The 27,924-nt window shown below is 38.0% G+C and overlaps 1 long non-coding RNA gene across 1 annotated transcript; it reads right to left on the bottom strand.

The window, feature by feature from the left end:
• Positions 1-1,270: 1,270 nt before the first annotated feature.
• Positions 1,271-27,924, bottom strand: LOC143660714 (uncharacterized). The gene is made up of 3 exons (XR_013164201.1): positions 27,812-27,924; positions 20,663-20,844; positions 1,271-1,481 (listed from the first exon to the last, which is right to left on the bottom strand). It is a non-coding gene; the product is annotated as an uncharacterized LOC143660714 (long non-coding RNA).

Below are 27,924 nucleotides of genomic sequence, written 5' to 3' on the forward strand. Positions count from 1 at the left end.
ACTTAAACTTGTAAATAATTGAACCAGTTTGAACACAGCTCCATCTAACACTGGAAATTTACCAAAAGTCTGTAATCCCCAGTACATTCATCTTATACAGTCCAACATTTTTTACATAATTGTTGAATAAGGAGAGATGTTCCTCGGGTGGTTCTTTAGCAAGGTAGGAGGAGTATTTGGTGAAGGGTTCCATGCATGCCTTCCCAGGATTTTGGAAAAAGAAGCCAGGTTGGAGATACTGTTCACTTCCCAATACTGAGGTCATAGTTTTCCTCTGCTAACATGCTCAGAGAGCACCCAGGTGGTCTTGACCAAAATTCTGGATAATGTCTTGCTCTCAGAAAGACCTATGCAATTCCGTCAATAAAAAAGAGGAGCTCAATAGGCATAGAGTCAAAATAGTGAAGACTAACTTATTGCTAACCCTTCAGTTGATAAACCTTCACTAGAAGAGAGGCATAAGCATTAAGTTTAGGAACTACCTGAAGAAAAACCCACACAATAACCTGAAGATTCTTTTAAACACACATTCTTTCTTTTACTGCTTGACTGCTTGGAGGTGGCTGACAAAACTGAATAACATTGAGTGGGAAAACTTGTACTATTCATAAAGATGACCTCGCCTTCTACTTACAAGTATAAGCCAAAAGATATGAAAGCTTTGAAATTACTAGTCCAATATACACATACCCACCCACACACTCTATCCCTTTGTGACCTATTCTTCCCTCCAAAATATATGGAAGTCTCCCTCCTCCTGTTGAAAACTAATTCTCTGGTTCCAAACCCATTTTCATCTCAAAAGAATTATTTAATTATCTCCTGTCTTCCTCTTCTTCTGGTGACTTTCCCCTTTGCATAAAAAAAAAAAAAATCCCCAAGACTGTTTTCCTAACAGGAATGGGGTGGGGGGTAAACTCCTCCTTTCTATGTCCCTGTACAACCAAGCTGCCTCTAGGTACTCCATACTTGTCTTCCTCCCTTCCCTCTAAATAAATAAAAATGATCATATTTATATTTTAGAAAGATTATCCTAGCATTTGTCAAAACAGATGCTAGGATCTGTTTTGACAAATACATATCTCCTTTTCTGGTTCTTTCTCCACTAGCTCATGAGAAGCTGATGTTTGTCCACAATTTCACCCTCAGCTACCCACCAGATTGACTCTGGCCTGCCCTGCCCGTCTAGTCCTCCTCTATATGCAGGACTATCATCCACCCAACTGTCAAACATGTCAACTGGAGCGTATTCTAGACCCACCTCCCTCTATTTCTCCTTTCCATCCAAATGATCCTCCAGTGCCATCAATTCAGTCTCATAAATGTATCTTGAAAGTGGTCTCTATTTCCTTTGCCACAGTCTTATTTGAGGACCTGTTCATCTCTCCTGTGACCAGTTACAAAAATCTTCTGTCTTCAGTCTGGGCTTCCTCCAGCTAGCATTCCAACTCATCCTCTACACGGGTGCTAGGATAATCTTTCTAAAATATAAATATGATCATATTAGTTCCCTTCTTAAAAATCCTTTCATGAATTCCAGTGCCAACATGATGAAGTCATACATTCTTAATAGATCACCCAGGGCTCTTTGTGACCTTGTCCTTTAATTAACTTTACCCTCAACTACACACAGAGTTCCTGACACTGTTTGCTAAGTAGGACATGCTTTCTCAAGCTTTCCTGCCTCTTCAAAGCCCATTTATGTTGTCTGGGATGGTTTTATGTTCCTTGTACGTCTACTGAAATACCGTCTCTTCCTCAAGACCTTGTTCAAGCCTCATCCCTTCTATAAAGTCTTCCTTGACTCCTTATTATGGAGTTTTAGACTCAATCCTCTTGGACATATTTCTATTTTATACTAGTCATATCTTAATATAATAATTCACTCTTTGTGGCTCATATAACAAATATGAGCCCCCTCCGCGTTATGAGTGCCTTACACATCTTTATTCATTTAATCCTCACAGTACCCTTAAGGAAGCACTTACCATTATCCCCACTTAAAAGATGAGATCATTGAAGCAGAGAAAATTAAATAATTTGTCTAATATCTAACATATGGTGAGGAGACTATTCAAACTGAGGCAGGCTGGTAACAAATTTTATCCTCTTGACTACCACTTCAAGTTGCCCTCATAGTCTCCTGAAGACCCTGAAGGAAAGGGAGGTTCTATGTCTTACTCATCTACTTAGCCACTGCCTGCAACATTGGCTGCCCCACAGCTGGTGTCCTGTATATGCTGACTTACTAAAAGACCAAGCCCAAGAGAAATGACACTAAATCCCAAGTGTATTTTCCCAGAGAAAGTGATTTATATATTTCTCCTGTGAAATCAAGGAAAATATGGTTTATATAAATAAATTTAAGCACCTGTAGAAATATTTTAAAAATAATTTACAGTTACAGGAGGCAAAAAATTATATATATGCGGGTATTACTCATTGTACATCAACACAATAAAAGTGTACCACAAGACAGATGGCAACTCCAAAAAGTCATAGAATTATTGATCAGATAGGCACTGAAACAGAAACTCCGTTACTCCATTGGCCTTCAAGGACATGAAATAGGAGTTTGTGCCATGAGGCATTTCTGAAAATGCACTATAAAATATGTTGTTTCTCTACGTAGCAAGATGCTTCAATCCAGAATCATCGTATTAAATCACTACTGGGTCTTTGCGCCCTCTTTTTTTTTTTTTCTCCCATCCTATAAGACATTAAAATGTCAGGAATGAGGAACTGCTTCAATAGGTACACTATGAGAGGGGTGTTGCTTCTTACAGGGTCAAATGATGTTAAAGAAGATAACATTACTGTCTTCAAAGACCAATAAGTGAGAAGTTAAGCAATTGTCAGCACCCAACACCCTTTATTTGAAATATAAAATGGTATAAAGCTCAATTTAGTTTCTAGAAACTGTATTAGTGAGGAAGGTATCAATTGTGTAAATTGTGACATGTAAAAATTTTGAGTCAATCCATCAATATGCTTGGAGAGAAGACTGGCAACATCAGTTTTCAAGCACTACAGACTAATCTGGAAGTCAGCATAGTTTAAAAAAAAAAACTGCATACATACACAGAATGATCAATAACCACCTCTCCTCACACACATACATTCATAAAAATCTATTGTGTACAAACGAAGGCAACATATGATAGCGGAGAGAACTCGGACAAGTAAAGACTGACCTATTGATTCTCATTGGGCTCAACCTTTGCTAAATTATTTGGTACGTTACTTTCTTTATCTGTCAGTTGTTTTTTTTTTTCATTTTTAGCATGAAAGAAAATACCTTCCTTGTAGAAGTTTTTTGTGAGAATCAGTGATGTTTACAAAGTCGCACTTATCACTTCATATGTACTCAATAATTGGCATCATTATGATTCATAAAGAATTATTAAGTATCAGTGCATATGGGCATAAGGCCTAAAACAAGTTCCCTGAAGGAAAAGTATCTGAAATCTTGTCATAATCTAAAATCACATATGACAGAGAATAAGAGAAAGGAGGAAGACAAGCATAAAAATGGGTGTGGAAGAGGGGCTCGCAGGAAGGAAGACAAGGCAGAATAAACAGTGCGTGGCAAAGGGGTGACAAAGCTGACCTTGTACCCAACCCCAAGTCCTTTTAGGGAGACCTGCCTCTCCCTAACCTGTTTAAGCCCTTCAGCCCTTTCCTCTATTCTCTATCACACATGATTCACACTGAGATGTAAATAACTGATCTTGCTGCTCTGTGGTCTTTGCATTTTATTGTAGATTACAGCCTTAAAACCCCGTGCTGGCAGTCAAAAGATCCTTCGTGTTGGCAGTATAAAAACAGGCAAGGGTAAGGTTTCCAAGAGTATATTATTGTCATAGCATTATTTTTATAGCTGAGCTCATGCTAACCTGTAGACCTGTCACATGTAATTCTAGGAACAACAAAAACTTTATCAGGTGTTTCTAAGGAACCAGTGCCTCCTAAGCTCCAAGCCCCACTAAAGACATTGCACATAGTGATTAGTGTTCTAGACACAGCCCTAGGAAATTTTTTGGAAAAAAAAAGAAATAACAAAATAACCATTAAGCACCCCAGGCAAGAAACAGACAAACTGACATACAGAGGTTATGTGGGGAAAGAAAGAGAAGATAAATCTAGATACCGGAAGTAAGTAAAAGATGAAAGGAATGATAAAGAGTAAAAGCAAAGAAAACAGAATGAGGTTAAATATTACACAGTAAATAAGGTGTTAATCATTTATAATCTAAAACGGTCTTGATAATCCCTTAAAAAGGTGTCATATTAAAGAGAAACATGGCATCTCTCAGTAAATCTAACAAAGTCCATTTTAATTCAATACCTATTTGAAGAAGCTTAAATTTGGGGCCTGTATAATAAGTAGTATATAGTATGCATTTTTAAAAATACATGTCTTTGAAACTATCGGAGCAAACTTGATGAGATGAGATGCTTTCAAGATGAGTCATAGAAGCATCCCTTCTATGCTATTAAAATTCATACTCTCTCCTTCTCCCTCTTCCTCCCCTCTCCCTCTTCCTCCCCTCTCCCTCTTCTGGTCTCCAACCTTGATTGTTTGTTTGTAGTTGAATTTGTGTAAGTTCAAAGCCACCATGGTAGGACTCCATCTAAGACACAAACCGGAAAGGGAAGATGAATCAGACGATCTACAATTTACCGAACCCTCTAAGAAATTCCAGGACACTTTGCGCGTGCCTACATTAATAGGACTTGTTGTCAGGTCTCAGAAAAACAACTTGACATATAAAATGGAGTCTATGACCGTCTCGGCTTCTCACCCACAGCAGCTTCCCTGACAGGACCTGACGTGGCACCAAGATAGACCAGCATGGACATGCCGACGCCCCAGACCAGAAGCAAGACCAGATAACCATGAGCATGAGGTCATGATCTGCTCCAGCTGATAACTCCCGGCTATAACTGCAGCCGTATGTCACCCCCACCCCTCTTCGTGTGTTTTTCCCTTTAAAAGATCAGGCCCTCAAAAGGAGAGTCACAGCCGTTTTCCTTCCTTTGCTTTGACTCTCACTCTGTCACTTTCTACCTGCTTTTCCCCCAGTAAATCTATGATGCTTTAACTCACTGCCTTGCATGGATTCCTTGACGACTCCGTTAACGACTCCGTGCTTAACACTTATTTTACCCCAACTTTCATTAAAATTAAGAACTAAGGTTTTTATCCATTTACATATGCTCTAAATTATAGTATCCTAGAGAAGGAAATGCAAATGATCACTTACTGAAGGAACCCTAAGATACTCTCTGGTAGCTCATTTAACAAAATTATAAGGCACAATTTCTCCTTTTACTTACAAGGAAATTCTCTTAGAGTGAGAGGTTAACTTGCCCATATTAGAGCTTGCAAGGGCCAGAGTCAGAATCTGAATTCAGGTCTGTCTGATTCCCCAGGGCACATTCCTCCCACTCCCTGAGCCAGGAAGGCAGTATAATCCCCAAGCTGTGTCCATAGCAGACACAAATATTTTTACAGATTATTCTCTGCCCTGTTCATAGATGTTGCCTTAAAAAATCTCCAAGCATTCTCTAATAGTGCATCTAAAAGTAGCATTTTAAAAAAGAAACCTGTGGGCCATGCTGACTACCATGCTGGGACAATCTCATTCATTTTGGTGCCTCAAACTGCCTAGGGATGCCACAAATATTTGTTGAAAGAATGAATAAAGCACTAGTGCTGAAAAAAAAAAGTTTGGGAATAAAAATGGAATAGAGAACCAACAATGCATACAAATAGAAAGGAAGTCTTTTGTTCATTTCATGCATATTGGGATTTGCATGAAATGAATAAACTGAATAGACAAGCAAACACTGAATTTTAGCAGTGGTTTGGCTATTCACAACAGAAACATGATGAATATTTCAAACTAAAGGCTTAACAGTTTACTTGGAAGATGGCTCCTTTTAGATCACCTCACTTTTATGCTAAAAAGAAATTGGAAAGGTCAGAGTATTTCTAACATTTTCCTCTTGGGAGATGGCGTTTCTTAAAATGACATCTCAGCAAGGCTGCAGAGCATCCCAAAATTTGGTGGCATTTGTAAATCCTTTTTGGACAATGGGTTAATGTTATTCTATTCGTGACTCCCCATATAAATTTACACACCAAGTCAGGATAAATGTCTCTGAAAAAAACATACAGCTCTTTTATTCCAACCATTGGGATGGATACCGAAATCCTGAAGGGAGGGGAGGTTTGAGATCAAGGATGGAAAACAGGTTGAATAATTCTCGTGCATGACTAAATTGAAATAGTAATAATTCTTAGTGCAACCAGTAATTGCTAACAACGTTCAATGTCGTGCAAGTGCATATTCCAGTACGGGTTGCATACAGTCAAATTTCTTCTTTCTTTTATTAAGAGTTCTCTAATAAACAATTCCAAGAAAAATGCATACTTCACACTTTTGCCTTAGATGGGTCATAATCAATTATAGCCATCAGTTGCTATAATAATCAGGACTCTGAAGAGCTCACTTTTCTCCAGGTCATAGGCTGGTATGCAAGAATCTCAGAGAATGCACACCTGGCACACGGAATTTTAATGTTTTTTGAAGTTTCAGGAAACACATCGCTGAATGCAATGCAATGAAATATCCTTCTCTGGGTTAGCACCCCAAAGTATCAAGCAGAGGAATACAAAATATTAAGGTTGCATTTGCTATCCCCATCCATTATTTGTGACCCCTTCCTCCTTAACAATCTCACCCTGCACAATTAGTCACAATAACACCATCAACATCTTGCTTGTTGATGGGTCTTTCTCCCTCTATTATAAACACTTCAAAGGCAGGAATTTATTGTCTTAATCATTCATTTTATCTCCAACACAACCACTGGTTCAAAACTGAATGTCCTCAGAAGGTATCAGTGGAATGTGGTTTGTGGAATGGCTGCTACACCAAGGTCCCTAAGCCACCTGTGATTGGAAAGGGCTGGATAAAAAGTCACTGGTACTATCATTCCCCAGGTGTTAATAATGCACCCAGATGCCTGGGCTCTACTGTATTCCAACCCAGAATAGCCTCTGCAAAATGCACTTCTGCACGAGAGCCTCATGAGAGGAGGACCAACAAACAGAGCCAGATGAAGGGCAGTGGCCCTCTGCCGTTCTGGTTGGAGATGCAAGTAGCAGGCCAAGGGGCGAAGGAGAGATCTGAGAATTCCCTCGGGAATGGCTTATTCTTCATGACTCACTACATCAGGACTCAAGTTTGACACCTTTCAGTTTTTAACAGCTGTGACAGAAACTGTCAACAAACTAAGAGCTGAACAGTGCCTTCTACTCTATTATTCATCTTTATCTGTATGCCCATCCTATAAGCATACAGAGTTCAGAATTCAAAGATCTCATTAATTCCTGTTGCATCCCAAAGTAGTTTATAAATGGGATAACGTAGTCTGACTCTTTCTTTCCTTATTTATTTAAAAAAGGAAATATTTTGCCACCAAATTTCCTTAAAACCCAAAGCACACTATTTTCAGGGATCTGTTTCCACATATGAATAGTCTATATTAATTATGTCACAAACGCCACATTTATATATGCAATGTATATATATATATATACATATATGCATATGCGTGTACATATACCCATACACAATGACATGTTTCTTTGAGAGATGGAAGGGGAAACATTTCTACCTTTATGGTTTTGTTGTTTATCTACCAGATGATTAGAAAATCAAACTACGAGCTTTATAGATGTTGGAAGCAATCCTGTTGTCATTTTTTTATGCACATGCTGACTCAATGTCACAGAATAACTGTGTTGCTTTCTGCTTTCCCTGACAGTCCAAAGAAAGAGTAATGCATACAAATCATTTTACTGTTTAAAAGTTTTGAATAAAACATGTTAACCTTGTCATACTAAGTGACAGACAGAAATGTCACCATTGTTTGCCTGGGACAAATAATCCATATACTTCATGTATAATTCATCTGATCTTTAAGAATGTTTAACAATATTGAATTTAGATAAATTTCAATGTTATGATGCATCAAACTTCCTTTATCAATTTACACATGTGCCTCATCAATTTAAGTCTTCATTTGTATTACTCTTTTTTGTATTAACTATGGCAGATCTAAAAGCTATTCTTATTTTCAATAAAAATTTATGGGTGCATTATCCATATTACAGTCTCTTCTCTATGTCCTTTTCTCCATCAGATCTTAACTTGAAAACCCAAATAACCCACAGCTTATAAATGTGTCACAGCCTCCCCTGTAGCAAGTGCTGAGACCATGAGTGCTTTGACATAGAATCTTTTGTCTCCGAACAGAGATTGAAGAACTCATCAAGATAACATTTCAATTCTTCTAAAAGAAGATCTCAATGCCCCATGAAGCCCTTCTGTCAGTTAAAGCTAATCAAAGACATCTGAAAGTGAGTCTGCTTGGGGTGAAATAGATGGGTAAGAATGTTTTGAACAGGTTTGCAGGTGATCTGGGATTCCCTCTTTGTGAATCCGGGGGAATGGGTTGGCAGTGCACCACTTGTGGGAGATCTCCAGCGCAAATGGCAGCGCAGCCCAACTCGTGGTTTCCCGGAGGACCGAGTCTGAAGACTTCCTTAGATCCAGCACCATGTGAAACCAGTGTTTGGAGGAGGAAAGGAAAGGATTTGATTGAAAGTGCCTTCAATACACTTAGAAAGTAAAATACCACAGAAATATTCAGGACACAATTCACTGAGGTTAGGAGCAAGTTGAGCGATTAAATGTAAACCAAAATGTGAGATTTTGTGAAGCATCTTCCAAGAGGTCCTTTTCCGTCTTAGGAAGAGCAACAATTTCCGTACAACTTAATTTACCTTAATTTTGCCAAGGTCCATCTTTCTCTCACCTAGTAACCCCCCCACCTACCCTGCAATGTTTCCTCAACTATGAGGCTTAGAGAGTTCTTCCTGGGGCGTCATTTAGTTTCAATTAAGAATTCGATAAAAGAATAACTTTTTAATGATTCAAATGATCAGAGTTTTTCCTTTTTTTTTTTAGAAGGAAGTAGAGGAAGGTGCTAGCATGTGTATACATATAATATTTCATAAACTAAGAATTTGCATGTTGAAACCATCCTTTTTTTCCAGGTTTTAACCTTATTTAAATACATATGTCTATGCCAGCTCACCTTCACTGAGTTACATCTAGGTGTATGGGGCATGAGCTCATATAAACATTTAATAATATTATAGATACATATTTTTCCTGGTACATTGGAGAAGGGAAACTATCTTTCACTGTTGGAGCTATCTCCTTTGTAACTCATTCACAGGGTATTCAAAACATTATATGATAAATGAAGTATTCAAAGGGACAAAGGAGAGAAATATATAATTGTGTAAGTCAGCCTATGGAAAATCGCTTAAATTTATGCCTTGGACTTAAGAATTTCCTTTTGAGAGCTATTAAATGTGTTCATAAGATTTGTAGAATGCTTTTTTCAAAAATCTAGTTTTCCGTTTTTGTTTAGTTTGTGCATGGGTATCTTTTTCATGGGTTGAGGGTCCAGAGTTGCTTTTTTTTTAGATCTTCCTGGAGATACATGACATATACTAAATATACTTAAAAACCACTGTTTAGCAACCTGGGGGTGGGGAGTCTTATTTCTCTAGAATGCTTTAAATTAACTTCTACCTGAAGTTAGGAAATTGCATCAGCTGTAATATGGAAATACAGCCTTTACAGACCTAAAGAGTTAACACTGGTCCTTAAAACACTGATTTACAATAGATATCACTGATAAATTTTCACATTTCAGTCACAATATACATATGCCCACAGATTTCTATTATTTTCCAACAGTTCTAATTTCATTGTGGAACATTTACCAGATGGAAAGTGGCCATTTCATGGGCTTTTGGCAGGTAGAATAAAGCTGGCTCAGCTAAATGAAAATCCCATGTTTGAGGAGCCCATGAAATTGGCAATAATTGACTTTCGAACACACGAAGAATTTTAAATCTATTTTTATTTGCAACAAGACAAGAGAGTTCTTTGAAAGCATTTTTTTGTTAACCCTGAAACAATTTTCTGCTAAATTTGGACTTTACACTGGCTTAAGTTCAGATAGAAAATTAATTTACTAAATGAACTCTACTACTAATATTACCTTTTCAATAATTATTTTGCTTATTCTAACGTGTCAATATTTAAAAGATGGCAACTGTAATTTATTGAATGATATTTTGGCATAGTTGCATACTTCTTGTTGGAGATTGAACCATGTCTCCACACAACGCATGTTCAGAGCCACCCCTGGTCCTGTGGACGTAAGTCCATTTGTATATAGGATCTTTGAAGATGTTACTGGTTCAGCTTTGCCCAACCGAATGAGGGTGGGCCTTAATCCAATCTGGCTGAAGTTCTTACATGCAAGGGAAATTGGACATGGGAGAAGAAGCCACTGGAAAAGCAAGAAGCCAGAAGTTAACAGAATCCTGAAGAGAAAGGGGAAGATAACTCATGTGATAGAAAAACTCAAGGAACCCCAAGGATTGCTGGCAGCCTGCCCCAGAAGGCCACAGTCTTCAGGGAGAAAGCCACCTTGCTGATGCCTTCATTTTGGACTTTTCTTAGCTTCAAAACCATGAGCCAATGTATTCCCATTATTTAAGCCAACCCATTGTATGGTGCTTATTTAAGCAGCTGAGAAACTAATACATTCCTTCAAGACCTCTATTTTCTTGAAAGCACTTTAGAGAAGTGGAAGAATGGAGTGAACTGATATTATATATGAAGTTATTCATCCTTGGTTAATACATAGAACTGTTAAAACTTCTCACTAACCACAACTTACTTTCCTTTCTCCAAGTTTTGGGGTCTACTTCAAATGCCTCTGCTATTTCACAGCTACTTTTTCTTCTACCATCCCTTCATTTTTGTGGGTAATCAGTAAAACATGTATCATTTTTAAAGGACAGATTGCATTTAGGATTAAGATTAGTATATTGGCCTTATGGAATCTCCCCCTTGTGTTTTCTATTTAACAAACTACTGCTTAATATTTTATTTTCCACTTAGAACCAACAAGCTGGTATATTCTTCTAAGTGAAAAAAAAAGAAAAAAAGAAATTTGCAAGGCCAATGCCAACAGTCCAATAAAAAATTGGATGGTTTTGACAATGGCTCTTTGGAAAGTATTTTATGTTATCAACAGAAAGAGTAGAGAAAAATGTATTACAGTTAGGATTTCGATAACGATAAATAAGCTTAAATACTTCTCAAAACATCAATGGACCAGGAGAATGAAAGTTGATAAACAGAATGCTATGAACTATCTGTTGTCATTTAACAGTAAGGTAATGAAATAAAACATTGAATCCCTTTCTTTCATTTGAATACTTGTTATTAGCCAAACACCAAAAGAAATGTTTACAGGAGTGGTTTTACCGAGAACATGCTTTTCACCAACTTTGATTAAAATATTTTTCAAAACTATAAGCCTTATACAACTTAATAAAATTTATCATATTAATGTTTTGTCATCTCAACTCCATCATTTTCATACTTTCCCAACAATAGTATAAGATCAATTCACTTGGTGCATTTCACAAAATGAAATACATTGATCAAGAAACACTGAACAGTCAATAGACTGGCTAGGCTGTCTTCCTCACTCCATTTTAGAAGTTCAAATGTGGGAAATTTCATTCCCTGTGTTCTCATTTTTCCTTGGTGTGGTTTTGACTCAGGAAATGGTTCTTCAAATACCCTAATGAGGAAAACTGATCTTTCAGATGAGAAACACACACAGGGTAGGAAAGTGCTAAGTGTGAATAACAATAATAGTCAAAAGAAGGAGGAAGAAGAAGAGAAAGGGGGCTTTCACCAGGGTTGCAACTAATGGAACAAAAGATGGGCCATTTGAGACTGCAATTTCGAATGTAAGTATGCAATGCAGTGTATGATCCCGTAGCGGGTAGAGATAAAACTGTTATTCATAGAGAATAGTCATGGAATGCATCTAATGGTGAGAATTTATTTTTGTTTCAGGAAACATCTTGATGAGCGATTATCTTGTGAAGCCTAGCCCAGAGAAAGGACTGGAAGGTGACAAAGAACTGAGGGAATTTCTTTTCAGGTGATGTAAGTTCCACTTGGAGTTGGAGCTTGGACAAATACCAGTCAAAATGACATACACCAGGTCTGTTGCGGCTCGGCAGGTGTTGGCACTGGTAGCTGACCCTCAGGGAGCCACAGCAGTCCAAAAAAAAATGACATACACCAGTTAAAAAGTTTTCTCAGCAAAGTTTCTTTAATTTTTCTACTCTAGAGAATATTAAAGAGTAATAAGATATTACCTGCACAGCAAACTGCTGGTCAGATATCTTCCTTTTGGTTGGAAAAGTCAGAATAGTAAGTGCCCCTGTCCTCTAGCTGAAGACAAGCAGACAAAAGGGTATTACCCTGCAGTATAATTCCTGGAACATAACCTATATATGACTTCCCTGGTAGTGGGGTGACTCAGTGCCTTCTTTTATAACCAGGATAACTGTCCACACTAACTTCAAGTTATAACTTTTCATTTCTCATTTGGGGCACTGAAGGACTTGCTTCCTTTGTTCTCTAAAAAAAAAAATTCAAAATGGCAAGCATACATCTAACCTAAAGGAAAATGTAAACACTTCCCAGGACACCTCATGCATTCATTCTCTCTCCTGTTGGAAATTAAAATGGAACAGTGCAGGCCTTGAGGTCCCCTGTTCTAGCAACATTAATGAGAGTACATCAAGTCCATCTGTTTGCAGATGAAGGGAAGGTTATCACATGTTAACCCCCCACAGCCTGCTTTTCCAAGAACCCACAAATAGGACATGGAAAAAATGGGAGAAAATGAAAAATTGGGTAGCTGTAACACAATATAAGAAAAAAGGAAGTTGCCTGTCAAGAGAACCGAAGGCTGAAGGCCCTGAAAAAAATAAAAGATGATCATTGAGAAACACCTGTAGCAAAAATACCTGGGAGCTTTCAAAACAGGGATGTCTAAAATGCAAAGATAGTTCGTCTTACTGGGTTGCAATGCGACTGACTTCTGATGTTCCCAAACCCTAAGTAAAATCTCAATATAAGGAAATGTCTTTGCTAATGTCACCTTGGGGAAAGTGCAAGGATAGGCTCAATGCAGATAAAAAGAAAAGTTGTAGGAGATAAGATACACAGGTAAAATCCAGAGGAAAATAGGAAATTAGGGCTACAGTAACTAAGAGAAACTTAAGTCCTCCAGGAAAAAATTCTCAAGATTGTGGATGTGGAAGTTGGGGGGAGGGAGAGAGCATGGGATTTCCACCAAAATACCCACGTCAGCCTGCTGGTGCGGTGGTGACAGATTTGTTGTTTCTTTGTTTGCTAATTTGTTTTCCATATTAAAAGACAGAAGATATCTTTTCGGCTAATGCTCGGGTAATGCATGTAAAACAGGTCTGTCTCTTACTCTTTGATGATCACCGCAAGGCCACAGTGACATGGACAAATAACCAAATTAGAGCTATTAAAAATGAACATAGCATGTGCTATTAAAAAATAAAGATGGATCTCTTCTGTCACATTGTTTTGACTGGATGTCATAGAAGGTGTTTGTTTCTTTGTGTGTTTGACCTTTCTGTGTTTTTGCCTGAGGTGATAGGGTTAGAAAAATAGTACATGAAAAGTGAAAATGGAATAAGAAAGCCAAATATCTAGAAGGAAAATGTGTATGTAGTTTAAGAACCAGAACTATACGACAATAAATTAGGCTACTAATAAATTTAAGGCACTGCCCCCACCCTCCCATGACGTGACCATAGTGATCACTCTCTTTGCCCCTGGCTTTTCTTTGTTTTAAGAAAGTAACTTAGTTCAGCAGCACCCACATCTGTCCCATGATCAACATCAACCCTCCACGTGTTCCTCAACAAGCAGTTCAATCCTTCTCTCAGCCCTCTGGAACAAAAGTTCCAGAGCCTTCACCCTGAATCCACTTGTGAGAAAGTGGTTAAAAATATGGATTCGGGATCTAGGCTGCCAGGGCTTGAATCTGAAACCAAACTCTGCTGCTACATAGCTCAAGGATCCTGGGGCAAGTTATACAACCTGTCTGTACCTCAGGGAAAGCAATAGTATCTACCTTGTCCAGTTTTTATAAGGACTCAGTCAGTGAATATAGGTCAAGTACTTAAAAACTGAGCCTGGCACATACTAAACACTATATAAGTGTGGGTTACTATTATGATTAGTAGTTGTAGTGTTATGTAAAGCACACATTTGTACACAATAGCTACTCAATAAAAGGGAGTTCCATCCCTTCTTTCCCACCATCCCTCCTCTCACCCGATTTTGGACAGATATAACCATCTCTTTATTTCTCTTCCATCTGCACAGTGCCCTGCACATTTTCCAGCACCAACAAACACACTAATAGCTTGTTGGAGAGAGGCAAAAAGCAAATGTTTAAAGGGTTCTTGACTTCAGGACTACTTAGTGTCTCAGAGTTTTAGAGATGGAAGGGACTACGTACATCGCTTATTCCAAATCTGCAACCTTCTTTCTTTGGTGGTTAACTATCTCTATACATCTTAGCTCAAACTCGATACTTGTCTATACTTTACCCCTACATCTAACTTCCCAGTGACTAATGCAATAGTTTTTATTCCTGACTGCACATTTGAATGATGTAAACGTTTTTAAATACCAAGCTCATAAGTATAAAGGTTTCAAAATATGTCTGATCATTAGAATCAATTGGCAAGCTTTTAAAAACTATATACACTCAATTCTTGTTATTGGCAGCTGTTGTGGTCTAAAGGTTCATGAGAATGCTGAATTACATGAATACTGAACCCAGCCTTGTTCCAGATCATTTGGGTATTTTTTCCCTAGTTCTGTGCAAGGGCGATTTGTGAATGCCCTCGAGCCTGAGCCTTTTTAGCGCCTTATGAGGCTCAACTGCATTCCCCTCCTGACCAACAGAATCAGTGTATCTGGATTGAGGCCCCAGGGAATTTTGTTTTCAGAAGCATCTGAAATAAGTCTAATATTCTTCTTAATTTCAAAGCCACTGCTGTATTGAGCCACATGGTGCAGCCCTATATCTCACCTCATCAAATCCTGTCTAACACCTGGACTTGGAGTGAGGAAAATGCGGAGCAAAAACCCATCATATTAAGAGGGGAACACAGGCATGATATTCTAGCAACTAAGGAAGAGACATAGTTAAATACTGATATTATCTTCCAGGGGAAAATGTCCATTCTCCCTGGGGCAGGCTTTGGAATTATTCTGACTTGGAATAGTTCTGCTTCTGGGATGCCATCTCAAACTCAGTCTATTGCCAACTCTGGAGAACCTATGAAACAAGTAGAACTTCCCTCTGACGAAAAACTCTGGTAGACAGGAAAAATGTAAGAGACCGGATGTGAAGATTATAAGTCAGTACGCCTAGAGTTGTGATGACTATGCAAACTGCTGATAAAAAAAGGAAAAAGCACATATGACAATCACTGAGGTATGTGCTTGGTTTAGTCAACATTCACTAGAGAAACAGAACCAACAAAGAGATTTGTAAATGAGATTTAAAAAGGTGTCTCATGCAACCGTGGGAATGGAAGAGTCTAAAATCCACAGGACAGGCTGTGAAGCTGACAGCTCCAATGAAGGGTCTGGATGAACTCCATAGGAGAGGCTCCCTGGCTGAAGAAGCAGTGAGAGAATCTCTCTTCTCCCTTAAAAGTGCTTGATTGATTGGATTATCTCCTTGTGGGCGGCTTGCCTTAGTTGATCACAGATGTAATCAGTCACAGATGCAATCTACTGACTGATGATTTAATCAACCAGCCACAAAATAGCCTTGCAGCAATGGTCAGGCCCAGTGCTTGCCTGACCAGACAACTGGGCATCATCATTTGGCCAAGTCGACACCAGAACCTAACCATCACAGCACCTGTACTTAACAAGACCTTTTCTCTTCAGTCTCTTTCCCATCTCTCACCTTCTCCCTAAAGTTTATTTTTGCTCACATCACATTCTGAAAAAAAATAAGCTAGCCTGCCAAACAGGTATGTTGCAGTTGGCTGGTTGCCAGAAAACATTCCACATATATAAAAAACTTGACCTCGATTTAGACTGGATAAATGCTATTGGGAGATATTTATTTGAATATGTGTTTGCTTGTTATTTGGAGGAAAGTTGGTAGAGATAGAATGATGGAAAAAACTATCTCAATATGAACTGTTAAAGACATTAAATTTTGTAGGTGCAATCTCATAGCTACATGGCTATTTCTCTCACCTTGCTTAAGGATATTTAGTTTAGAACCGAAGATAAAGAAACCAGATTAGTCCACCTACCACTTTTTTTCAGGTATGGAAGAATTTATTAGGATCCCAGTGGAAAAGTGTCAAAACTGTCTTTCCTAAGGTTTCATTTCGATCTATCATAGTCCATGAACAAATCTACTTCATTTGAAAAAGCTAAAAAGGCTACATAACAGAGGGAAAGTTATAATTCTGATGCTTTGGAAAACATAGGCTATTTAGGGCCTAGAATCCTAAACCTCATATTAGGATTTCTCTAAATCCTTTAATTTTTATAGCATCAAAATGGAAAGAAGAAATTCTTCTTCAAAAGGAAGAACATTCTTAAAAGAAAAATCTGTGCTAAAATGAACAGGTCATTTTTTTTCTCCGCCAGCACATGCAAATACTGCTATCCCAGCACTCATCATGTGGGTTCTTCTCTACCCCCTTCTGGATACTAAGAGCTCCTGAGAGTGCACCTCACCTAGTCACCAACATCTAGTACTCAGTCTGAAGAAAAGCACTTGAATGAGTGAATATAGTAATATCCCTTTTAATCTAGAAAAAGAATTTTTGACTTACAGAGAAGACTCTGACTGCCAACAGAGTCACCTGTTGATAAACTCTGTTCACCTAGTCGGTTCCTGACAAGCAGCATGCAGTACTCAAATGTCTACTCTCTGGAGCCTGGCTGCCTGGATTCAAATTCTAGTTTCTCCACTTAGTAGCTGTGTGACCTTGGGCAAGTTATTTAACATATCTGTGCCTCAGTTTACTCATCTCCAAAAAACAAGATCTTAATATTACCTACTTTATAGGGCTATTACGAGGATTAAATGAATCAGTATATTTAAAGTGCTTAGAATAGGGCCCAAAACATATTTTGTTTTAGTATTAGCTATTCATATATGCCATGTATATATGCTTCCTCCATTAATCTCTCCAACAACCCTCTGAGAGAGGCACTATTAGCTTACTTTACAGATATAAAAGCTTAGACCTAGGGGGTGCAAGGGTAGTTCAGTGGTAGAATTCTCGCCTGCCATGCAGATGATCCAGGTTCGATTCCTGGTCCATGCACTTTCCAAAAAACAAGCAAAACAAACAAACAAAAAAATTCAACAAATGGTGCTGCAGTAACAGGATACTCACATGGAAAAATAATGAAACATGACCCCACCACACAGCATAAAAAAAAAAAAACTAAACTAAAAACTCGGACCTAATTAAATGCTTAAATGTTAGATATCTTTTTAAAACTAGGTTGGCCTAATTCCAAAGCTTTCGCTCTTTGCCTAACTCCACAATATTTCCTTTTTGAGCATTCATTAATCTAGGGTCCACTAGATGTAAGGTGTTGCAAGTGCTGCTGAGAATATAAAAACCTGAACAAGGCATGGTATCTGTCTTCCAAGGGTATAAAGTTAGCACTAGAGTAAGATGTGGACACAACTGATTTTATTAGGAAGAAAACATCATAAGTAGTGAAATAGAGTTTTGAGGTTCTAGGAATGAATTAAAAAACAGCTTATTAGCCCCAAACCCATCCCTCTGGCTATTGACGGCAAGATTCCACAACAGTAGGTGTAATCAACAGACCCTAGTCAGTATTTTCTTGCTGCTATTGGTTGGGGTCAGTAGTCGAAACTGTACGGGCCTAAACCTTCCTAGTTAAATCTATAATAACAAGACTATAATATAATCTTTGTTTTCTCTTATTTGGACAAATATGTGCATGCATTTGGGTTTCCTAGGATTGTTTTCTGCTTGGAGGTTGACGTTTTGACACTGTATCAGATACATTAGTGCACCATTTCCCATCCTCTCAGTCTTATCGCTTCATTGGTTGCTGCAGGCAGTCAGGCAGGCTCCTTCCAGCTTTGCACAGGTTCCACTGGCCAGCTCCTGGCTCCTCCTACTTTCTGTCCTGACATCACTATATAGGACATGCCTAGTGCTAAAGCATGTGTAAACCAGAAGTCTGAGGGCCTCGAACCAATTGGAGCTAGCAGCCAAGGGGTATACATTTCCCTTCCTTACCCTGAGATGATGGTCCTGACACACATTTATAAAGCTCCTCAGAAGATCCCTCAGGACCAAACTACCCAACTGAATAAGGCATCCTTGTGTTGTGTTCCCTCTCTTATTTCACTTCCTTGTCCCTAGGATCACATGTGCCCAAATTAATTTCTCACAACTTAGCAATCATTTCCAACTCTGCTTGCAGGAAAACCCAGGATAAGATTGTCACTTTTGCCTTATGTGCAACTATTAAGATTTTTCTAAGAAACATTTGATGAGTTGTGTTGAAGGTGCCTAAGAAAGCACCCGGAGCTAATACTTAACTGAGAACACAACTACTAGAAAAACATAAGCTCTCTGAAATGCACAGCCAATAGTACAATCACTGTATTATCTGATTACTTCAGTCTAATTTTTAATTTCTACTCTGTTGAAGGAAGAATATAAAATCCTGTAATGCGATGGTATTGATATTTGCAATAGATAAAGCTATTTACTGAGCGACTGAAAGAGGACCTGATCTGAATTGGGCATCCTTGTTGATTTTCCCCTACCTCATCATCCCTTCTGCCTTTTTAAACATTTTCTTTTTAACTATCTGAGAGATATTATCAAAAATATGCCTCATTTCTTAACAAAACTGGGCCCCCAAACCAGAGAAATGCTTAATTACCTGCTAAAGTAATATATTATTGATTTTGATTAAAAAAGATATGTCTGGAATATTCAATAGTACCATTGATATTTTGTCACCTGTATATTTTTTGGTATTGCATTAGTCAATTTGATGAAGTTTAAAATTGACAGAATTTTTATAGGTGAATGTACATCTGATAGAGTTCATTGTGTTAGTCTCTGAAATACAATGTTCAGTCTGTCCCCTGCTGACACACGTTGTAATCCTGACAGCTGGAGACTCTTTGCCCTGCCTGGATGTTCATCCCTACCCTTAGCTCTGGGAAAAACTCTGCCCTACAGGGAAAAATGTTAAGAGTTTCTAGAAGCAGAGTTCATAGAGAAGCCTCGAGCCAGCTCTGCTTCTGTGTTTGGTCTCAATTCCCTTAGCTAGGCTTTTACTGTTGAACTTTGGTTGTTATGGTTAGGTCTCCACCATGAGTGGCTAGACCTCCAGATGCTGGCCATCTATCTGGCTGATGAAACCTCTCCTTATGGCCTCCCATCAGAGGCCCCTGATGATAAACTCTGTCCACCTATTGGGCTATCCACCTGTTGTCTCCTTCTGTACATCTTTAATACTTACCAGCTGCATGCCTGAACTTCCTTTCCTACCTGACCAGCCTTCCTTTAGTTTGTTGCTGGGTTTCTGGCCTAACAGCCCCTTTGTCTGTTCTAACCTGCCCCGGTACTACTGCCTAACCTCTGGGTCCAATTTCCTCCAAGCTGGCCCCTTCTGTTGCTGACAACATCTCCTGTCTTGAAACCAGATATAATGGTACTACAGTTGAAGTACATTAAAAAAAAGCAGAAGTCACAAGCACATAATGCTTCAAGTAAAGTCAAATGATTTCTTCTATCTTATGTTATTTTAAACAAATCACACTAAAATAATCGGAAGTCATTTTCCTTTGTTTGTTGGCAATGGTTGCTGTATTTTAAAGAAACCCCCTACCCTAACTTTACATTCTCTTCCTTCTAAGAACAATTGTTTCCTCCCTTGCTCAACGTCCAGTTAGCCAGTTACTGATGGTGGCTATGGCAGTTTGTTTTTTTCTGAAATTGTAGACTCCCATCTTGATGTAGCCAGCCATCCTATTAACATGTGCTGTGGCTTCCAATGGGAACAAGATTAGAGAATATGACTAGATGTACATGGAATGCACAAGTGAATGGTGCTTCTGTTGGAAGATCAGGAATATCAGCTTTGTGGGAGGTATTCCTCAATGTACTGCTAGCGAAACCACTGCTCTAGCTGGCTTATTTCTCCTCTATATTTTGCTCTTGCCATCCGTTGAATGGTGTGTGTACAGGAGTGGCATTTTCTTTGCTTTTATTTTTACTTGGTGCTTGGCTTCATCTGAAGAGAGGATAATGGTTTTCCTGTTGGATTCATATGTGTACCTCTTTTCCATCCCCAGTGCTCACGTGAAGGAAGAGAGAACAACTGCAGCAGCACAGGACATAGGAAGTACTGAGCTACTCTTAGAACTTTTTTGCATCTATTAACCCTTAGTATACTGTTAAGAATTGAGACTACTTTGGGACTTCAATCAGCTACTTTTATTTTATTTAATTGGGGTGGGAATGAGGCCAGATAAGCTGATGCAGAAAACCATGCATTTTAATCAGCATGCCTTAAACGCTTACCTTCTGGTGTCTGAGTGGTGAGATGGTGTTCTATTATCCAAGCATCACTTACTCAGTCTGAAGTGGTTTAGATTAAAAGCAAAAGCCATACACTTCTGTCATTCTGGCTATATGATCAATGATCCTGACATTTTTACAGTTTCAGTATTGTGAGGGAGAAAATCCAGTTTTTAAGATTTGCCCTTTAAGAAATTAGAAAATTAAAAATTAATCTGATTGAATATTGCACGACTACAAAAAAGAAAATTCCACATATCGTTCCAACCGCTAAAGGACAGTCATTTCCTTTCCAAGACCTGACATGCGCAGCGAGTACCAGCTTCAATATTTTGATAACACCTTGGGATGAAAAGCTTAAAACCTTGTCAAAGACTTCCAAATAATCTTACAGAGCTAATGGGACTGAAAAACAAGGCACCCTCTGATGAATAGGTATTGCCAAAAGATTTCTCCCAAGTATGCAATGATTCATGAAACTTTCATTGCAGTTATATATTTTAGGCGATGAATCCTAATTTTCAAATACAGTATATGAATTGTAATTTTAACATGTGGAATTTTATCTATGAATAGTATATTTAATAAATGATGTTGAGGCTCAGATTTAGATCAAAACAAATGATCATCAATTCAATCCTAATTTTGTCCCCATTTTAATCTCATTTCCATATACATTTTTTTGGTTACATCCACCACCCTACAGATATGAAAAAGATTCCCCTACATTGAGAAATGAAGCATAGAATGTTGGAAAGAGGACAAACTCTGGATAGGATGTTGAATTTTTCTTTGATTCTTACGAGGGATGTGATCTTGGGCAACCAATAAAAGTTTTCTCACAATATTATTATTGCCATAACTTAATGAGCAGTTAATATATGCTAGATATTTTAAAGCACTATAAACATTATCTTTAATTTTCACTCCACCACCATAAGATGGATACTGTAATCTACATATTACATATGAGAAAATCAAGTCTTAGAGAGGCTAATTCATTCTTCCAGTTTCACAGGGGAAGTGACAAAATCAATACTGAAGCTCAGATCTCAATTTCCCTTTCTGATACATGGTGACAAATTCTGCAACATTATTGTGAGAATTTAATGAGAGAATGTAGAATAGTTCCAGGCATTTAATAAATGCTTTATAAATAATGGAATCATGTTGACCTTCCTCTCCTTTATACTCTATTTCCAATCTTTTGCTAACTCCTGTTTTTTTATATTTCTTTTGGACCCCCTGAGCTGTTTTTCCTGGTTATATCTTCTTTTTCTTATCAATACCTCTTAATGTTTATTTCTCATCATCCGACCACCTCTATCCTAGATCATATCAGAAACCTAGCCTAACTCCCCAGTGATTGCAAAGCAAAGGTTTAATTTCTTTGAATGAATTTTAGGGTCCTCCCAAAATGGTCACACACTAACTCTCCAGGCTTAGTTATACTTCATGACAGCAAACTTAACAACTATTACTCTCCATGAGCAAGGTGTGTGTGTGTGTGTGTGTGTACATATACACATGTGTATATGTGTGTATTTTTGTCTCTCTAGTTTTGCTCACACTATTGCTGCTATCCTATATTTATTCCCTTCCCTCTCCCTCCCACCCCTGCCGATGCCTGTCATTTCTGCCCGCAGTTTTATAAGGCCAGTTGGAAAGTTAACTCTCACATGCAACCTTTCCTGTCTTCAGAGAGAGTCTTCCTTCTTTTAATTTAACATAAGGAGGGTGATTTAATGGATGTAAAAGGACTCTGAACAACTTTCATGTAAACATGGTCAGGCACAGTAGACTTGCTCAGATGCTCTGAGTAATTTGTTTTGAAAGAATTGGTTACAGTTTGGAGTTCAGTATTTGTTCATTCAGCAAACAGTGAATGTCCACTCTGTACAGATACTATGCTTGAGATTAGAAACGTAGCCATGAACACAAAAACACAGGTGCTTTTGTCTTGATTTTTCCAACCTACCTACCCAGAAATATATGATTAATTACTTAATTGCATCCGTTCGTCCTCCTTAAGTGATTACTGTATGTACAGACTGGTTACTCATCTGATGAAATAAGATTTATTAATATCAACAAACAGTGGGAGTCACAATAAAAACATGCAGGGAATAAAGCTTTGATTCTTCTTAGGAATGTTGTGAAAAAATTGTGCCCACAGTTTCAGAGATTCCATACAATGAAACTAAGTGTATTACCAGACTAGGGTCTGAATTCCAGTTCTACCACTTACCTGGTGTCATCTTTGGCAAGTGACCTAATCATTCTGAACCTTCTTCAGCAAAGTAGGTATAATAATTTATTCATTTATTGGGACTGTTGTGAGGATCAACTAATGTAATATAAATAAAGGGCTTGGCACACTGGCATGAATACTCAGTGAGTAGTTGCTTCTACTGTTCTCTATATTTCTGCAGATGAGGATGATTTAGTTGGTTTCAAGAAAGTGAAAATAAGAAATATGAATGAAAGCACATTTCAAACTATACAACTGAATAAAACGCTTATAGAATTATCATGTTAGTTCCTTATTCTCCCCTTCTGAGACACTTCAAGATAGAGAATAATGTTATTAATCTCAACTCTTCCAAAGTCAAGCAGTAATAATGCCACTTTTGGAATCCCTTTTAATGAAAACAAAATATCTATGCCCAAAAATATTCATTACAATGTTATTTAAATGTTGAGGAATTAGAAGTAGCCCGGACGTCCGAAAATGAGATACGTTTAGGTAAATCTTGTCATATTTATTAGCTAGATAATATAATATTGATGCTTTAAAACTCTAAGTTAGAATGCGGAAATAGCTTTGAAATAGTATCAAAGTAAAAATCATTGTACAAAATTATGGCTAAAATTATTTAAAATATACAATGAAAAAATCATTTTGAAGGGTCCACATAAAACTGGTTCCAGTGGTATGAGAAGAATTTTATTGTTCATCTTTTCCTGCCATTCCATAATCTCTCTGTCAATTCTGTATTTAAGATGATAAACTATTGTTTCAAAAAATAGCACCCACATTTCATATTTCTGACATTAAAGTTTGGCATCCTACTAAAGGACTAAGGAATCTTCTGAATATTTGAAAGGCTAAGGAGGAAGGTAATTTTTTCAACATCACCTCATCTAATTTTACTCTTCCCTCCTTGACATTTATGGAAGATAAGACCAAAGTTTTACCCAGACTTAGCTCTGTGGATTGTACTGATGCCACTGGGTAGAATGGGCTGCAAACAATCAGGTTAACCACAGTGAACAGAAGTATACAGTTTCAATAAGATTCCCATGTACACTGACTCCTTATTAGCAGAAGTACAATGGATTTGCCGAAAGATTCATTTTACTTGGGGCCCACGTTTTTATTTAATTATTGATCGAAAACACTCATGCCAAATTTGGCAAAATACATTCTCCCTCAACAGAGAAAAGGAGAGATCCCTGAACAGTCCTCTTTATAGTCTACTGAGGATTTCTCCTCTGAGTTAATGGAAATGGCAGAGAGAGAGGGTGAGGGAAGCAAGCACAGAGCACTTTGGAGCTAAAGATGCAGAGCTGAGCCGATTTGGAAACCAAATGTACTTGTTAATTCCCAGAGTGATTTTATAAGCAGAATCCTGGACAGGCTGCCAAACAAAATTAATCCTTTTAAATGATAATACAAATTTTCAAATCACAACAGAGAGCTGTAAGTTTAAAAAGAAAGTTTCACTTTTACAATATATCTTAACTTGAAGCTGAGTGTCCAGTAACCATCCCCACCTATCTCTACACCATTATAGCTAACTGGGTCATCAATGGATGTATGTTCTTATCATTAATTACAATTATATGTTCAGATCGGAAAGTGAGTGTGTGTATGTGTGTGTGTGCATGCACTTGCACACACATGTATGGATTGAAATGTAATCTTATAATGTTTTATCAAATGATTAATCCTGAATACCAAAAGTTTGCAATAAACAATGCAGATGACAAAGCACTAATGGTTCATTTCTGTGCTTGGTCAGTGAAGGCAACAGGAAAATGAAACATGAAAATTGATCTTCAGCTATAACGTAATTAAGAATAGATGATTACATATTTGATGTTATTTTCAGATTTAAAAATCATACAAGCAAAAATAAATTTGAAAAGTCAGTAGATTTTTAGACCATATGAATTCTTAGTCCATAGGAAAAATATTCATATTCAGTTGCTTAAGTATTTAAGTCAGTACATGCAAAGCACTTTGTTGAGTCTAAAAACCTCAGCCCCTGCTGGTACGTGCCCTACCCTCCTGGAACTTACATTCTTGTGGGAAACAGATATCACATATACATTAAAAAGATAATTGCAAACTCTGATAGGTGCTGGATGGAGGAGCACATAGAAATATTAAAGTCCATAACAAGTGTATTTGACCCTCCTTGGGGCATCCAAGAAGACTCCTCTTAGTACATCTGAATTGAACTATGAAGGACAAATAGAAATTAACCAGGAGAAGGAGAAGAAGCCTATGGGACTAGCATGAAACAGGCTCTGTATCTGGACAGAATTCAGCCTTAAAGTTTGCCAAGTCAAGGTAGGTTACAAAATGAGAACTGAGTTTTGGATAACAAGAGGTTATTAAGGAAAAAAAATTAAAATTTAACTTCTCCTTCACTGACTTGACACAAAGAAGGAAAGATGAGGATTATTTATCCCAAGGGTTGGGTGGTCACTTTATCTCCAACACCTTGACCCCCCCCCACCCCAACCACCATTCTATAAGCAAGTCCATGGAGTGGTAACAGACTGCCTTATTCCCAGAAAGGAGGTGGAGAAGGCATAGCCTTGCCAAGAAGATGCAGGCTGCTGGGAAGTCAGGGCTTCTCTAGACCAAGAGTCAGGATAAGGTTGGGCAGACTTTGTCATGTAGCCAATTCCCTAGACATAGGATGCTTATAGAAGATGGAGAGTATCAACCATACACAGAGAACCGCAGTGAGAGTTTCAGTTGGTGTGGACAAGCACAGAAGCTACAGAAATTGGGGCAGGCGGTAGGGGCTAGTGCAGGCAGCCATGGGGATGCTCTTCACTACATCATGTCAAGTACTGCACTAAAAGATTACTGAGATTATCTCTTTAATACTTACTTGCAACTAAGTTAAAGACTATTTGTGGAAGCTGGGAGCTGTGTAACATAGAAAAACATGTTCTTAATCCATTACCGTGAGTGTGAACCCTTGTAAATAGGACCTTTTGATGAGGTTGCATTAGTTAAGGTCTGACCCAACTTAATCAGGATGGGTCTAAAATCTAGGATGGGTCTAAAGACTGAAGGCCTTAGAGGGAAGACCCCAAAGACAGAGAAAGTCAGAGGGGAGAGCCAGAAGCTGGAAATTGACAAGTCCTAAAAGAGAAAAGAGAAGTCATCATCAAGTGCATTGTCATGTGACAGAAAAGCCAAGGACCAAGCATTGCAGGCAGCCAGCTGCAGAGTGCCCCAGCCTTCAAGGCGAAAGCATCACCTTGTCAACACCCTGATTTTGGACTTCTAGCCTCAAAATCATGTGCCAATAAATTATTGTTGTTTAGGCCAACCTATTGCACATTATTGTGTTTAGCAGCCAGGAAACTAAAAAAAAAAAAACTATTGGAATCCCATTTCACAGATAAGAATAAAAGAAACTGAGGCTGCAAACAGTAAATAATTTGTTCAACATCACACAGTTTATAAATTCATTAACTGACCTCAGACAGTTTGCCTCTGGTCTCCCTGATCTAAACCCACTATACTGCCTCAGACTGAATTTCCCAAATGGCCAGGGTAGCTGGGGCCTGGAGAAGATAAATCATTTTTTAATAGAAATAAGGTTGTTCTTGTGTTCTGGTGTGATGAAGAACCCATACCAACTTCCCATTGGAAGTCTATTCTGGATATTGAATGGGAGAGGCAAAGGATAAGTGTGGAAAGAGCAGTTAGGGCACCACTGAAAGTGAAGGAAATAGACTAGCACTTTGACCTAAGGTGGCTAACTGGAACTAGAGGGATAAGCTTAGAGATTTAAGGGATCATTGGGAGGTGAAATCATGGAACATAATGATGCTTGGTTTTAGGGGTGAAGGAGCAGCAAATATTGGGGGTGATATCCATATTTCTTGCTTGCTCCACTCTAAATCTTCTTTTCTATTAAGATATATGCTCTAGAACCCAAAGGAAGTGTCTCAGCTAGAGATAAAAAATTGGGAGATAAGCACATAGTGATGGATTTCAATTTCTACTTTAAAATGGCCCATCCCAACTATAAAATTGTATTAGAACAATTTTTATAAAATTTTCATTGCAAAAAACCTTCTGGTGAAAGAAAAAAATAACAGGTCATATAGTTCTAAATCTAATTTTCAGATAAGAATATGGAAATATTTTTTTCACGCTAGCGGAATCTGTGTATTTTTCAATGCCAGGATTGAAAGTGGAACTGAATGACTCATCAGCAAAGTGGGCCAATTGTCCACAAAGTGATGGGAAAATATCAGTATGATCATGCACCCAGAGAGAAAGTCAGCTTCCCAAATAATTTTAACTGTGTGAGTCTTAAGTCATTTTCTTAAAAGCCAAAGAAACCGTCTTCTGATGATTCTTTTAAGATAGGATACTTCCTGTGGTTGATAGGGCTAAATTATTTACCTTAATAATAATGCTCTCCCAAAATAACTTACTCCAACAATCAATGCTATCTTACAAAGCATGAAACAGACTGTCACCTACCTGATATAACATCAGGAAACCAAGAAGACTTACTGCCACTTTTTGCTCCTACTTCAAATGATCTCTCCCTTTCTCCTTCACATTACCAACATTTAAAAAGAAATATTTTACCTACTATTTCTACATTCTCATTCTGTACTTATGCATCAGCTTTTCTAAAAGTTATTTTTTTACTCCCAACCCAATCACTGCATGAGTTTCTATTTGGAGTTTGTTTAATAATAAATAAACACAGAGAGAAGGGTCAAGAAAATTTATATCCATCATTTGCCACATTTCAAAAGTATGAATCCATGTATGACATGCTTCCACTAAATTCTTACAGATCAAGTAGATACATTTTGCATATCATTGCTCACTAACAGACCCAGCCCACACTCCCAGTACAAGTTGTTCAGAAATACCTGTTTTACTTGAGTACTACCAGAGACAAACTCATTATTCAAACATGTGTACACGTTATGGTATGTTGCTGGCTTGGCAGTTATGCATCACTTGTGACTCTGGTATCTTCACC

Source organism: Tamandua tetradactyla, chromosome 2 (genome assembly GCF_023851605.1).
Source record: "Tamandua tetradactyla isolate mTamTet1 chromosome 2, mTamTet1.pri, whole genome shotgun sequence".
Classification (NCBI taxonomy): domain Eukaryota; kingdom Metazoa; phylum Chordata; class Mammalia; order Pilosa; family Myrmecophagidae; genus Tamandua; species Tamandua tetradactyla.